Raw genomic sequence first — 12,223 nt, forward strand, 5'->3', positions numbered from 1 at the left:
CTGTCACTGGGTAAGGCACTGGGAGATAAAAGAGAATGACCTCCAGATCCTATGATTGGAAAGCTCACTGGACTGCAAGCTGCTTTAGGGTAGCTTTTTGTTAAGGGGCGATGCCAGAGACGGCGGGAACAGACTCAAAGGCAAATAATGACAACTAGGGAATCCACAACATGCTGCAGGTACGTAGAACAGGTGTACCCAACCCTGCCTGCAGTCAACATGCCTGCAGTAGTCAGGACAGGCCTCTGTAAGGAAGCAGAACTTGGGCATGGTAGAACTGGAGCAGGGCTCCGGGCATGGGTGAGACACAGATAACACAGGGAAGGCATGCAACCTAGGCTCTTTGAGGAAAAGGCGGTCACTGGAAGGATACACACAGGAAGAGAAAGTGAACCTAGAAGCCACAAAGGAATTAGCTCGTGGAATCACTGCATCTTCTGTGGCAGCCCCATGCCCTCCTCACTGTGCATCAAGTCTCACAGAGAGGCCACCTAATTGGCTTTTGGCTAATATATCACTGGTCCTAGTGGGCAGAGCTTTTTCAGCCCAGCCATCTCATAGGACACCAAATAGCCAATGAATGGGTCACTCTTGGGTCAAGTGAACATCCCTGCTCCAGTCAGGGGGCCACCCCTGCACAAGAGCCAGCCCAGCTCCACTCTATGGGGCAGGGGGCTGTGAGGGGCTCAGGGCGGAAGAGGAAAGAGGGTAGTTTTAGCAAGAAAGGAATATCAGGTATGGCAGACACCATGCACAAGTTGGGGGTGGGTGGGAATCCCAGCAGGGGTCTTTGTGACCGAACACAGAGGTAAAATTAACATGGCCCACCGCGATAGAGGATAACAGACTTGCTCAATCAGGGAAGCAAGGAGTAAACCAACAGCTCTGGGAGCTTACTTTGTGTCTCAAGTACCATTTTGAAGAAGTGATCTTGGATCCAGGTGTACAGTCTACACAAATTGGGACACTTTAAAAAATATGGATGCCAGAGTGCCACCCCAGACCTTCTAAATCTGAATCCCTGGCATGTATACATGTGTGTTTGTTTTAAACCTCCTCTGATTCATATATACTACCCAAGACGACAATCGCTGTGCTACATGTTTCGCTCATAATCTCATTCAATCCTCTAGAGTCAGGAGAGATGGAGGTTCAAATCCTGGCCTGATAAAGTAGGTGGTATGTTCTCAATTCCACAGATGAGAAAACCAAGGCTCAGAGAGGTGAAGTAACTTACCCAAGGTAACACAGGCAGTGAGTAGTAAAACTGGGATTCGTACCTAGGTTTAATACCTGAGCCTGAGAGACAAATTCTTGACTGTGTATTGGAGAGGGGTGGATCAGCTGCCCCGGAGATGGTCCAGACGCAGAACTTCCTGGATGGTAACAACACTGGGAACCAGGGGAATTGGGGTGGCAGTTGGTGGAGCCAAACCGGCTTAGCCAGGGCGTGGCAGTGCTTCCTGACCAGCAGAAAGCTGAAATCTCAGAGGCATGTGTGGACCCCAGGAAGGCTCTTACATCAGGGCTCAGCTGAAACATCAGAAAGAATTTCACAATTCCAAACTCTGGAAACACTGCTGATTTAGCTGGGTCCAAAGGTGTCTTATACAATCTCTTTCTCTAAGAAATCTTTTCAAGATTGCTACTTGGACCTGTGTTTACAAACCCCTGTGGACACCAGCCTTATCTCCACTCCACCTGGCCACCCTGCTCTCAAGGGTAGGGCTGGGTCTTTGTGCCTCTGTTTCCATATCTATAAAATGGGGACGGTGACTTCCTCCCTGCCCATCTACTCCACTGTGGAGGCTCATGATCAAATGAGGTAACAGAGGAGAAGCAGCCCAACCCAGCTCCTCCCTATGAGCTCTTCAAAACAACTGACCGCTGGGCTTTTAGCATCACCTTGTCCATATCTTCAACCGTTTGCTGGGTACTTCCCACATGCCAGGCTATGCCCCTTACATCTGTGCTAGGAATGGGAAAAGAATCACTTTGAAAGCTGCTCAGAACTGTTACTGGTAATAAGGAAGGCAAAAGACTCCGAAATGGGGTGGAGGTGGGGTGGGGGGGATGGTCAGAGACGGCTTTTTGCATGGGAAAAACTTTAAAGGATCTTTGGTTCTGGAAAAGAGAGGCCCAGGGTCCTTTCAGGGAGAGGCTGTAACATCTATATGTGAAAGAATAGGGGTCTCTTTGGGGAGGTAAGTATAAGGATGGTAGCAGATCTCGGGCCTGGGGAGGGGTCCTGGAAGGCCTCAGCATCATGGCAGATGGCAGGAGTCAGGGGAGCGGAGGTATCTATTACCCCACTTGAAGTTGTTTCCTTCTCTGCAGAAATTCCTCTCACTACCCGAAACTCAGTTTATCCTGCAAGCAGCCTCAGTGGCAAGGGAGGCACTCAGAAACGGGCCTGAGTCCGTGCCTGAGACAGGGTCACAGAGGGAGCGCTGCCTTGTCTCGAAGGAGAAAGAGGTCCTGAGTCCAAGGACCTAAGGCAACAAGGAGGATGTGAGCCCTCCCTGGGGAGACCCAGAAATGCTCAGTCAGGAACAGGACTTCCTGTTGTCCTGGAATGGAATGCTCATTATTCTTATTTGGACACTAAAGGAGGGGACCCCAGAAGGCTGGAAAACAACCCTGTGAGAAATGGGACCATCTTAGCACAAAGAAACGGAGCCTATGAGCGTGAAGCTGCCCCAGGTCCAGCGGCTCACAGTAGCAGAGCCGGGATCACACCTGGGCCCGGTGGCCGCAGCACCCGGAGTAGTCACCACCAGGCTAGGGCTCATCAGCCTGCTGCCCCGAGCCCGTCCTCCTGCTGGGGCCCTCAGCTGCCTTTCCCCCTCTGCCCCGTCTCCCTGTCTCCTCCATGACACCAGTAGGAGCGTTTGCCTCCCAGGACCGTACTGCAGCCCCTGAGCAGCCCAGTTCTCCTCTTTAGCTGGTGGGCCCTGGGCCCAGGGTGCCAAATAAACCTCACCCCCAGGAGGGAAGGATAATTCATCACCCTCCAGGCCGTGTGGCCAGGCCACCAAGGACCAGCAGCTCAGGATTCAAGATTAGGGCACTGAGGTCTCAGGCTTAGATGAAGGCAGCCAGGGGGTGGGCGTGGGCAGGGGAGCAGTGTCAGCCGTGGAAATGGATTAAACAAGGACAACTGGGCTCTCAGCAGATTCCCCAATAAACCACTAAACAACCGTATCCACCTCCTCCCCTGTTCTCTGGAGGGGAGCCCAGGGTCACAGGCAGAAAGAAAAATCTTGGGCAGCTTGGTACCCACCCCAGCCCCCAAAGAGCACTGGACCGGGAGTCAGAAGTCATGGGTTTAAATCCCAGCTGTGACACTTCCCTCGGCAAGTTAGTTAAGTTCTCCAAGCTTCAGCTTCCTTATCTGCAAAGTGGGAGAAACGCCGGCCACCCCGTAGGGCTGCAAGAGGGTTAAACTAGGTAACAGCCCATGACCAGTGCAGGGCCAGGTTTAGAGAGGATGCACAATCCCTAATACCCAGACCTCCCTTCCCGTCTTCCACCCCAGCACTCCCTGCAGGACAGGACAGACTGACATGGACAGTGGTTTTGAAACTGGGCTTCTCGGAGGTTCCTCACGGGCTGTGTGAGACGGAGGGCAGGGAAGGGGCGCAGGTGGACCGCTGCTCACCTCTTCTTCCTCCTTTTACATAACTGCACCTCACTTTGATCTGTTTCTATCCTGTCCCCCACCCCAGAATAAGTCACTTTTTTAAAGTTTTGCTGCTTAACTAGTAAACCATACTGGGAGTAGATCAGGAGTGGACACGTTTTTTCCACAAAGAGTCAGATGGTAAATACTTTAGGCATTGAGAGCCATAAAGTAAAATCCAGGATATTATTATTTATTGTTATTATTAGTAGTAGTAGTATTTTTGGCCCTGCACCATGTGGGATCCCAATTCCCCGACCCAGGATCAAATCTGCACCTCCTGCACTGGAAGCACAGAGTAGGTACTCACATAACAAAGGAGAAAACTAAATTTCCACAAAATTTTAACTGATGAAACTCAAAATATAATAAGAATTGCATTTGTCTTATTCTGTTTTGTTTGTTTTTGGTAATACAGGTCTGCCATGAGAAGAATGGAATTGCAGGGGCAGATAACAGTTTGCTTAATTGGGGTCCAAAGTTAGTGTTCCAACCATCAAATCTATTGCAACTGGTCATCTATAAAACCCATTCTTTCGGTGTCTGTGACCACCTAGAGGGGTGGGAAAAGGAGGGTGGGAGGGACGCTCAAGAGGGAGGGGATATGGGGATATATGTATACGTATAGCTGATTAACTTCGTTATACAGCAGAAACTAACACAACATTGTAAAGCAATTATACTCCAATAAAGTTAAAAAAAAACACACACACACACTTTGTAAAAAAAAAAAATTCTTAGCTCCAGGGCCATTGAAAGTAGGTGGTATTGACTGTAGGGCTATAGTTTCCCATCCCCTGGACTAGACAATGTCGGAGCCCTTGCAGGTTAAAGTTCTTGGGCTTTAAAGCCTGTTGAAGGCTGCTCTGGGGGCTAGAGCAATCTCCAGAAGAGAGACTCTGAAGGCTGCAGCATCTCCTCTGTGGGAGGCTCTGGAGGGCTTCATATGGCCTCCCACCTGCACTGCCAGAGCCCTGGTGCTTTACTGCAGCTGAGGTGATGGGTACCTAAGGCCCTAACTCCCACCACTGGCCGTGGCTCTTACCCCTCACCTTGGTCTCCCCAGCAAGGGAGAATACAGGGAAACCAAGCTCTCGCCTTCGCCCTCAAAACACACTTCTCCCCAAGCACCCCCTCTCCCAATAGCACCTCACAGAAAACCTTCTTATAGAACCATTCCAGGGAATTCCCTGGTGGTCCAGTGGTTAGGACTCTGGGCTGTCACTGCTGAGGGCCCAGTTTCAATCCCTGGTCCGGGAACTAAAATCCCACAAGCCACGTGGCCAAAAAAACCCCACAACATTCCAGCCAGCTTCTAAAAGTAGAGACAAAGAAGTGGAACCCTTTGCCAGAGTTCTGGGGTCCCCCAAAGACCTTGAATACCCTCTACCTCTTGGGGGAGGAAGGCAACACCATCCGTCTACAGGAAGACCTCTGCCTCCAGTCCTGATGGGGCCTCATTTTCATCACTTATAAAATGGGAATGATTATACTTGCCTTACCTGCCTTGTGTTGCTATCAGAACTTCAAAATATCTATGAAAATGCAATAGAAACACCATGAAAAAAGGTAAAGTAGCACAGAGAACAAGATTTGGAATTAAGGGAGAAGCACAGAAGACTTCAACCACTTTAAATTTCTCCACAGTGAAAATATTAAGGTGTCTTTACAAAACTCTTAAACTACACAAAAATAATGAAAGGGTATTGGCAAAGCCATAAGGAAATAAGCACATGCTGGTGACCTGGTAAACTGGTTCAGTATTTCTAGTTTCAATCATTACACAAATCAGCCATAACCTCTGACCTTGTATTCCACCTCTGAGAATACACTGGCAGAAATAATGCAGAGAGGAAATTAACAAATATGTTCACAGAAACACTTATTTTTAGTAGTGAGAAACAATAGGGAAAGTTTAGTAAATTGGGGATGTTTATATAGCAGATTATTATGAAGTTAATGAAAACATACGGACTGTATCTATTTGTTTTAAAAGGCCAGTATTCTTCAAAAATATCTTGTCATGAAAGTCAAAGAAAGGCTGAGGAACTGTTTCAGGTTAAAGGAGACTAAAGATATACGACAAGGAGATGCAGTATATGATCTTCACTGGATCCTGTTTAGCAGGGAGAAAAACTGCTAGTTGGGGGACTTCCCTGGTGGTACAGTGGTTAAGACTCCAAGCTTCCAATACAGGGGGCCCAGGTTCAATCCCTGGTCGGGGAACTAGATCCTACATGCATGCCAAAACTAAGAGTTCGCATGCTGCAATTAAGGAGCCCGCCTGCTGCAACTAAGACCCGGCACGACCAAATAAATAAATAAAATATTTTAAATAAATATATAAATAAAAAACACTAGCTGGGGAGTGGGAGGTACAAACAGTTGGGTGTAAGATAGGCTACAACGATGTATTATACAACACGGGGAACACATCCAATATTTTGTAATAACTGTAAATGGAGTTTAACTTTTTAAAATTGTATAAAATTTAAAAAAAATTTTTTTAAAGAACACTAATGGGAAAATTGACAAAATTGGAACAAGAATGATAGCTTAGATAAAAATATTATATCAGAGTGAAATGTCCTGAATTTGAAAGTTGTACTGTGGTTATGAAAGAGAACGCCCGTGTCCTTAGGAGATGCATAATGAAGCATTGAGGATAAAGAGGCATAGTGTCCGCAACCAACTCCCAAACGGCTCGGAAACAATAATAGGTAAGTAGGTAGGTAGATAGGTAGATAGACAGAAAGAAGGAAAGGAAAGAAGAAACTGAAGGAAAGAAAAAGAGGGAAGAAAGGCAGGAGGAGAAGGAGAAAGTGGGGAAGGAGGGAGACAGCAAGGGAGGAGGCGACAAAATGTTAAAACCTGGTCTGTCTATTTGGGAGGAGCAAGTCCACCTATTCCTAGAATAGGATATACAGGAGTTCCTGTATATGAAGGATATACAGGAGTTCTGTTAGTCTGAAAATGTTGCTATTAAATTTGAAATTATTTTGAAACAAAAATATTTTTCGGTTATACGGACTCTGGGTACATGGAAAGGTAAACATAAAACAATGTTGAGTCAAAAAACAACACAATGCAAAATGTACAGGCTGGCGATATATAAGTAGAAAGGAAAGTGTGTCCCGTAGATACAGGTATATAACGGTTTCAATTATCCTCACATAGGACCTCCCTCTCGCTCTTACAATTTTCATAATGCAAACTGAGCTCAATGAGACCGCTACCTCGGGGCAAGCGGTTTGCACCATGTGCCAGCTTCTGACTGAAGCATGTGCAATGCAGCCACTTTGTTTGAGTGACTTTGTGCTTTGTTTGCCTGACAATGGGTGATAAAGGCGCCTCCCTCCTTCCTCCAGGGCCTCTGTCATCCAGGGCCCCTGCAGTCGCCTGTCCTCCTGGCAGCTCCCTCCCTTCAACCCTCTCCACGCGCCCTCTTGCCCAAGCCCGGGCCTGCTGCTTCTCAGTCTTCGGCAGAGTCCTGACCTTGAGGTGGTTACGTGCCATCTCCAGGATTACACCGTGAGGAGCTGCCCCACACAGGGTGACAGCTTCCTCCGCTGAACAACTGGCACATGTTTGGGGGTCCCCCTATTAGCTTGTGGCCTGTTCCAACGTCTCATTTCATTAGCTTTGGAGGAGAGTACCCCTGTGCCACAACTGAGCCCTAACCTCTTCTAGGGTAAGGCCTGAGCCCTAAGTCTCCTCTATCCATCACGGTACCCAGCACCCAGTGGGTGCCTGGGAAGAGTCTCTGGACTGTGACAATGAGTACAGACGTGCACTTACACATCCACACACGCTCACTCACGTTTTGGAAACCACTGGCTTGTCTGGGGCGCAGCTGTGGCCCAAAAGACCTCCTTGCCACTAACACCAAGCTGAGGGCTTCCTGGGCCTGGCACAGACAAGCTCGGTGTTAGCAGTCAGAGCTTTTTTGGCATGAGTGACCAGCCGCCACTGTAAAACTTCTCTGAGCCTCAGTTTTCACAACTGTGAAGTGGGAATGTGATCCAGCTCATACTGTTCCAGAAGATGGGAAGTACTCGGCACAGATACTGACATGAGGGCAGAAGATTCTTAACTTAGGTCGGTCACTTTCACTTTCCGGCAGCAGGAAATATAAGCATGTGTGTGATCAGACAAGCATGAGAATCCCAGCCCAGGGAGGCAAACAGGGCTCTGACTAGAGAAGTTTCTGGCTTTTATTTCTGACTTTCTCTGAGATTTGCTGTGTTGCACGAAGTGGAATTTCCCACTTGCCTTCTCCTTGATAAGGTAGGTGGTCTGTATTTCTTGAGCCAGTTACCTAACATTTTGGAGACTGAATTTCTTCATGTGTAAAATGGGAATAGCAGCTGCTTCACAAGGTGCTACCAGGATTAAATACAATAATGTGTGTCCACTACTATATATAAAATAAACAACAAGGACCTACTGTATAGCACAGGGAACTATATTCAATATCTTATAATAACCTATAATGGAAAAGAATCCGAAAAAGAATATATATATATAGCTAAAATCACTTTCCTGTATACCTGAAACTAACACAACATTGTAAATCAACTATACTTCAATTAAAAAAAAAAAAAAGAGTAATGGGGACTTCCCTGGCAGTCCCGTGGTTAAGACTTCGCACTTCCACTGCAGGGAGCCTGGGTTCGATCCCTGGTCGGGGAACTAAGACCCTGCATGCTGCGCGCGGCAGCCAAAAAAAAAAAAAGAGTAAGAAGAAAAAAACAATGTGTGTCCAGGAAATGGAGTGTGTTTTGTTTCTCACTTTGTGTTTGGGGAATCCTGGACGTTCGTTCATTCCAAGGCCTATGGGAGCTGGGGGCTTGGCTGAGTTTTTGGAACCAAGGCAGGTTCCAAACAGCTCTGCAGTTAACTGTGGTGTCTGTGGGAGTTGAGCGCTTATCAAGCGTAAAAGGCCTGGGCTGGACGCTATTGGGGTTGTGGCAGGGTGGAGGGTGTGGTGGGGAGGTGGATAGGGGCAGAAAATGAAAGGATAAAAGATAAAGTACGCAGGAGCCCAGCATGGAGGACCCTGGGTCCAGCAGGGAAGATGACCAGGTGAACCTTCTGTGTAACATGAGGTACGATGACATTAGCACTTAAAAGAGGTGTGGGTCCAGAATAAGAGGTAATACAGTCCATAGAGGGGGTGTGGTAGAGGGGGTAGGTGTAGAGGGAGTGGGTCATGGCAGGCTTTGCTAGGAGAGATGGCATTTGATCCTGACCTTGAGGGAAAAGTTTAATTTTTCCAAGAGTGAGAGAAGAGCGAGAGCAAAGAGAAGTCACAGAAGATTTGGGGACCTCTGGCCTCTGTCCCAGTGCTGCCGTGATGCTCAAAATAGGAGAGCAGTTGCGGACCTGCCTTCAAAGAGTTGACAGGCCAGCACAAACAAATGTGAGATAGGCCTAATCTCATCACCGGTCATCCCAGGGCCTGAGAATTTCTCCTGCTCCCCTTGGTCTAGGCAACCTGCCCCCAGGAGCTTAGCGCTTGGGGGAATGTTAACTCTGAGCACATGCAGGCCTCAAGCAGACACAAAAGAGGAGAGGCTGTGTGGGCATGAGAAATAGCCATAGATAGATTAGAAGGTAAGACTCAGAAATAAAAACAGTTGCTAGGTTAAGGCTGCTAATCTTTTGTTGGCTTAAACTGTCTTCTTAAATGTTTTATTTAAAAAAAAAAAAAACTTTCCTCCAAAGTAAGTCTCATAGATCTATATACTGTAAAAAGATATTCAATGTATTTCATTAAGTGAGAAAAGCAAGTTGTAGATTGTTCTGGTCGTATGATCCCATCTGGGTCTACATTCACACTTGCTTTACTTAGACTAAGTTCTGAAGGGCAACAGAAGACAATTATCATCAAAGTCTACCTGTGGATGTGAGACTTAGAGGGAGGACAGAGGGAGCTCTACTCTAACTGTTCATAAGTTTATGACATATGCCATGCATGACTTCTACAATAAAAAAATTTTTTTTAATTTAAAAAGAAATAATAAAACCCCCTTCGCCTCCAAGTTCATCTTGGAAACGCTTTTTCCCAAGGACAGAGACAGGTAAATCCAAACACCTATTATTATTGTTTTCTATAGAGCTTTGTGGCTAGACGGGGCTATAGAGCCCAGCCTGGGTACACCTGAGCTCTATACGTTTCCTGGAGGTTTTTTGTTTCTCTCCCAAAAGAAGTTGCTCTGGCTAAGCTGCACGTGCGGTGGGTGAGCTTAACCGCAGAGGACCCCATTGGGAGACTCAGGTCTGGCAGGCAGCTGTCCCAAGGAATTCCTCAGCCTGTTTAGGAAGGGTGAGGCTTGAGAGCAGTGGCTCCTTCCACGGCCCAAGGCTCCTATCCCTATAAAAGGGGATTCTGCAGGTTAAGTGCCTAGCAGTGTGCCTTGCACGTGTGAGCCTCCTATACGTAGCAGGGCTTCTGGCCGCTATCTTCACCAGGGGAGCTGGGGAGGTTATGATGGGATGTGTGGGGTAATGAATGGTGAGATAGGCTCCCTGAGAGAGGTGAGGGCTGTGGATAAAAGTTGAATTTACATATAGAGAGGTGTTCCTCTGTTTAAACCAGCACAGTGTAGTTGAAAAGCTTCTTTAAGTTTCAGCTCCTGTATTGCTGGCTCTGTGACTTTGGACAAATCACCTCCCTTCTCTGGGCCTCACTTTTCTTGTCTATGAAACGGAGATCTGGACTAAATGCTTGTTGAGATCCAGTTCAACAGTAATATTTTATGATTTTATGTTCATCTAATAATTTAAAAATCTAAGTGAAGTAATGTAGGTATAGGAAAAAAGAAACCACTGATCATTATATGCTGCTTACATTAAATTACCTTGTACCCTTAGACACACAGTAGTCATCATTGGGCCTATCCACCAGCACCCTTCCCCAGGGAACATCAATCCTTCCCAAATGCTTACCTTTCTGACTCTGACCCTCCTACCCTACCCTCAAGGTCAAAGAAAAAAGACTACCCTACTATATATTCTCCCCCACTCCCCAAAAGCAGTAAAATTAAAGAGAAAAATAAGTTTGTGCTTTGTGGGTCCTTATGGTGTGGTAGCCAGAGCCCTAGAGTAGGAGTCAGACCACCAGTGCCCACCCTGATCTATCACCTGTTCACCGTGTGACCTTGGACAAGTCACTTCCCCTCTCTGGTCTTAGCTTCATCTATAAAATGAGGGGTTAGATGGGTTTCTCTTTATGAGCCTTGCTCTGCCCTACAGTGGCTACCCAGGCTGGGAGAGGCCAGAAGCTGCAGGCCAGCATTTCTCCAACTGTTCCCAGAAACAGCTGACAACCTCCAGCATCCCCAGCAGGCTGGGGCCGAAATGTAAGCCAGAAAATCAGGTGAGAGGCGCAGGGCCAGGTGGGCCCCAGCCGTGCCCAAGACTCTCAGGCCAGGGCATGATGTCCACATCCAAAGCTGGATTCTGCAGCTTTTCTCACAGATGTTCTCTTATTTGTAGGATAAGGACATACAAGGCCTCCAAAGGCATCAGAAACATGCCCTTTGGGGACCAGACCAGGGCAGGGAGTGGACTTAAAGATTCCCTGTTTGTTAATGTATAGTTTTAGTTCAGATACAATATACATGCAAGAAAATGTACATATACAAGTATGGCTTAACATACTTTCAGGAAATTAACACATCAGTGAAACAGGTACCCAGATCAAGAAATAGAACAATACCTGTCCCCCAGAAATCCCCCTCATGCCCCCTTTCAGTCACTAGTCCCTCAAGAATAACCACTGTTCTGATTTCTAGCACCAGGGATTCATTTTGCCTGTCTTGAATTTGACACAGATGGAATTATTCCATATGGGCTCTTTTGAATCTGGTTTCCTTCGTTCAGCATGATGTTTGTGTGAGCTCCATCTGTCATTACAGGTAAAAAAAGGAAAAGTGACTCTCACTCATTTTCATTTTTGCATAGTAAGGACTTAAGGAGGAGCTAAAGTCAATGAGACAGCCCTGAGTCTAGGGGAGGGTGCTCACGGACAGCCGAGGAAGCAGGTTTACATAAAGCTCCTCCCAAACGTAAGAACAACCCCTCCTGCTGTTCCTCCTGCAGAGACCCACACTGTCCTGCTGGGAGGCTCTAGAAGTGGGAGACGGGGCCTTGACACCCAAACTTACTTCAAAGGCCAGAAGCTCTTGTTCACTGAACACCTCCTGTGCCCAGCTCTGTGAGGGACACCGCAGACTCAGCATCCCATTTAATCCCCACAACCACGAGGTAGCTACTGTTATTATTCCTATCTTACAGGTAAAAAATACTCAGGCTCAGAGAGGTCAAGTAAGTTGTCCTAAGGTTGCACAGCTAGGAAAGGGACCCAGACCTCAAACTGTGTGTCCCCAAAGGCCAAATCTCTCCACCAGTCTGTGTTGGCAGAGAGCTCGCAGGCTGGGTCTGGCCTCCTGCTATATATCCGACCTCATCTAGCACTGCTTGCCCCCAGCTCGCGTTCCACGGCCACACTGGCCTCCTGACAGCAGCTCAGGTCCC

At 47.3% G+C, this 12,223-nt stretch overlaps 1 protein-coding gene across 4 annotated transcripts in view; it reads right to left on the bottom strand.

Moving 5' to 3' along the window:
• DAPK2 (death associated protein kinase 2) overlaps positions 1 to 12,223 on the bottom strand; it is a 135,881-nt gene that overhangs the window by 97,402 nt on the left and 26,256 nt on the right. The gene's annotated exons all lie outside the window — the stretch shown is intronic.

This window comes from Tursiops truncatus, chromosome 2, assembly GCF_011762595.2.
Source record: "Tursiops truncatus isolate mTurTru1 chromosome 2, mTurTru1.mat.Y, whole genome shotgun sequence".
Classification (NCBI taxonomy): Eukaryota; Metazoa; Chordata; class Mammalia; order Artiodactyla; family Delphinidae; genus Tursiops; species Tursiops truncatus.